Source organism: Tenrec ecaudatus, chromosome 1 (assembly GCF_050624435.1).
Source record: "Tenrec ecaudatus isolate mTenEca1 chromosome 1, mTenEca1.hap1, whole genome shotgun sequence".
In the NCBI taxonomy this organism is placed as follows: domain Eukaryota; kingdom Metazoa; phylum Chordata; class Mammalia; order Afrosoricida; family Tenrecidae; genus Tenrec; species Tenrec ecaudatus.
The window spans coordinates 101,520,081-101,524,120 of NC_134530.1; the positions used below are offsets into that span (position 1 = coordinate 101,520,081).

The 4,040-nt window shown below is 35.5% G+C and overlaps 1 non-coding gene across 1 annotated transcript; it reads right to left on the reverse strand.

The window, feature by feature from the left end:
* Positions 1 to 525: 525 nt before the first annotated feature.
* Positions 526 to 635, reverse strand: LOC142438248 (U6 spliceosomal RNA). Its single transcript, XR_012782665.1, has one exon. It is a non-coding gene; the product is annotated as a U6 spliceosomal RNA (small nuclear RNA).
* Positions 636 to 4,040: the final 3,405 nt, after the last annotated feature.

Consider the following 4,040-nt stretch of genomic DNA (forward strand, 5'->3'; position numbering starts at 1 on the left):
TAACATTTCACCTAATTTTAAAATATGACCGACCATGCTGTGATACTTATTGTATTATCACTTACCTTTATGTCAAAGACTTTGCTGACTGAGATGTCGGCTTTTGCCAGGTCTTCATGCTGAGCTTTCGTTTTCAGGTACAGACTGTGGCTTCTGACTGCTCATGATTTCCTCTTTTGCGTTTCCTTAAATACCGGACAACTTTGCTTTCAAAAAATAGTATCCAAAATACATGCATATCTTTTTAGTCACTCTTGAGGCTTAGACTAATTGTCTCTACTTCAATAAAAATAATTATTTATATTCTATACAAAATTCTACATATATTCCTTCACTTTATTGTGCCTTTTATTTATTTCAAAACCTTATAATCCATTTACCTTAAATCAATATGTCTCTATGAGTAATTATGTATAGCTTTATGTTCTTGTATCCAGTTTATGCACATCATTTAGCATCATCAGACTGTGTGCACTTTACCCCATTTGGCAGCATATTATTCATCACCCAAACTGAGAAATATCTTAAAATGTGGAATGTTTCATAAATGTGCTTATCATCCTTTTACAGGGGGAAATGTTAATTTTCTCTGTATCATTCCAATTTTAATACATGTACTATCTTATTGAGTATACAGTCACGTATTTGTTTTTAAGTTAGTGATGAGAGTAGGCATTTATTTTTTACTTGTAGATTACACCTAGGATATATTTTATCATGTAACTAATATTTGATAGTTAAGAATAAAAGTCATATGCCTTCTGTTTCATTAAAGTTAGAGACTAAACCAAAACAGAAATTGTTTTCAAACATAAAAGATTAAACACTTTGAAGACTTTTTAGGGGCCTTTCCTTATCATACATTATAAATTAATTCTATGTTTTGAATTCACTAGATGGCCTGCAGCCTACAATTTACTTGATAGGTACTTCCTTTCTTTTGTCTGCAAAATAGAAGTTCGTACTAGATGACCTTTATGATCCTTCAGATAACATACTAAGATTCTCTCCTTGATTGCACACCAACATTATAAAAATTCCTGTGTGTTTTCTTGATAATCAGTAAAGCAAGGACTTGCTTTCCTCTCTTAAGATTCTAACGTCAGAAATTTTACCATATTTTTCAGGCACCACATTTTCTTATCGTATTTCTACCTCTAAGTTCATGTAGAAAATTCTTCTAAGTGATTACACTTTTGGTGAGGCAGATTAAAAATTGATCTCAATCAAGAAAAGATTGGGCATTCAAGTTGTCTGACATTTTCTTCATTAACTTCCTAGCATACAAAGACAAGAATACCTAGTGGCTGAAAATGTCTTAATATTAAATATAATGTTTGAAATAAAAGAATATTTGTTAAGAAATATGTTAAACAAAATAAATGGAATTATAAACATTTATTGAATGCTTATATAATCTCCCCACCACGTGTCTGTGTTGGCTTGCATGTTGTCATCATGCTGGAAGCCATGTCACTAGCATGTCAAGTGCCAACAGAATCACCTAAAGTGAACCTGTTTCAGCAGAGATTTCAGAAAAGAGCAATGGAGAAGGAAGTGTCTGCCATTACAGGGGATGCTACTCCAGAAACCTTGTGTATAGCTTCGCTGTCAGATACTTAAGGCCTAATGATTAGAAGCAGGATATTGTCAGAGAGAATGCCAGAGAATGGGCAGTTTGGGTCTGAGGGTATTTAAATGTGACTGAGATGGAGCTACTTTGAGAGTCAAATATGCTGAAGGGAATGGAGCAAATCCTATTGGCACAGAAACTTCAGCATCTTCATTCGTTAACAGAGCAGAGCTAGTGGTGAGATTCAGCCGGTCGGCACTACTGTGGCAGAAATGATAGCTAATCTTTGGTTGAGTTTGACTAACCGGTTATTAAAAGAGCTCTAGTAATAAGCATTCTCTCTAAGGTGGGTGTCTGGGTAACTGCCCCATGTGGAGATGAGGAATTTACATTCCTTAATCTTTAAAACATTTTTCTGTGCAACAGCTGCATTCTGATTTCATGTTGAAGATACTGCATTTTGGTGTCGTTTTTAATACTTAAACGAGTCATTAGGGCAATGAATCAGTAGTTAAATTATTTGAATCACACCACTGGACATGAATCAAAGTAAGAAGCTGCCATAATCTGCTAATGATTTGAATTTGGAGTGTGCTAAGTCTGAGTGTAAAAAGTTTGGAAGCAATCAAAAATGAAATGAAATGCATAGGCATTAGTGAGCTGAGATGGACTGATATTGACCATTTTGAGTCAGAAAATCACATGATATGCATAGAATGACACAATCGAAAGAATGGCATTGCATTCCTGGTCAAAGAAACATTTCAAATTAAATCTTGAAATACAATACTATCTGGGATAGCATAATATCTATCACCTTCAAAGAAATACTAGCAATACAACCAGTATTCAAATTAATACTAGAACCACAAAAGCTACTGATGATGAAATGGCATATTCTACAAAGGAGTTTAGTCTGATATTGATCAAACATGTGCGATAGTTTATTGTGCCAGCCTGGCTGATAAAAACAAGTGGGATTAATTGAAGGGCAGAGAGATAAATGGCTCGGTGAACCTTGCCTTCCTTTTCTCTTGCTCTTTTATCATTGGACCAGCGTGTGGCTGCCTTGCTTGTTCTGTATCTCAATTTAAATGTTACACTACCTGTGGGACGCCTACCCTGTGAACTGTGTCACTGTAAATTGAGGTCCCTTTAAGCCCACACGATTGGAATGTACACATCTCTGGAGCTGGGGACTGACAGTTGGTGTCCTGCCTTGCTGTTTGCTGCCTGGGTATATATAGTCCCGCTCTCTCTATAGAGGAGGAACTGGCAGCCCCCAAGACTTAAAGGACTGCTAGCATCTCACTGCTTTATAATTTAACAGTTCATTTCTTGGATTATACAGATCTATCTGTATATAACACACATGCAATCAAAATGCATTGACAATTCATACAGTTAGGAATGCAAAAGTAGAAAATAAAGACAAAGGGAAAATATTTGGAAAATATGGAGTTGATAAAATAAATGAGGCTGAAGATAAAATTATGACTTTTGCAAGACCAATGACAGAATACCTTTTTCAACAACACAAACAGTGGCTAAACACATGGATTTCTCCAGATGGAATCAAACTGACTACATTTCTGGGAAGCAATAATGTAGAAGCTCAATATCCAGAACTAAAACCAAAACGGGCTGAGTGTGGAGTAGACTATCATTGTTAATATGTAAATTTTTGTTAAAGTTGAAGAAAAGTAAACAAGTCCATGAAAAACAAAATACAACTTTAATTCTATCCCATGTCGATTTAAGATCATCTCAAGCTGTTCTTGACACATTGAATACTAATGAGAGAAGACCTAGTGAGATGTTGGGGCCTATGAAGAGCATCATTCATGATGACAGCAAAAGGTCATTGCAAAGGCATGGAAGCAAGAAAACACCTGTGTGAATGTCAGATTGGACTCTAAAACTTGCTAATCATCATAGACCAGCTGAAGCAAATGGAAGAAATGATGACATCCAAGAGCTAATAGATGATTTCAAAGGGCAGCTCAAGAAGACAGTCAAATATTATAATAAAATGTGCAAAGACTTTGAGCTAGAAAACCAAAAAGGCAGAACATTCATAACATACCTTAAAAGAAATAACTCTAGAAAAATGTCAAGCCTTGGTTACAATATTGATAGTTTCAATGAACAAAATATTGAATGATGCAGGAAACATCAAGAGAAGATGGAAAAGGTACACAAATTCACACCAAAAGAAAGAACAAGTTAACATTCCACTGTTTCAGCAGTTGTCATATGACCAAGAACCAATTGTGTTGAAGGAGGGAGCTCACAAGCTACAATGAAAGTGTTAAGCCAGAAGCAAGGATTTAGAAATATACGGAATATCAATTGAAATGTTTCCACAAGATGATGAGCACTTGCTCATCTATGCCAGGGACTTTGGAAGACAGATACTTGGCCAACTGACTGGAAGAGATTCAAATTTGTTCCCATTCCAAAGAAA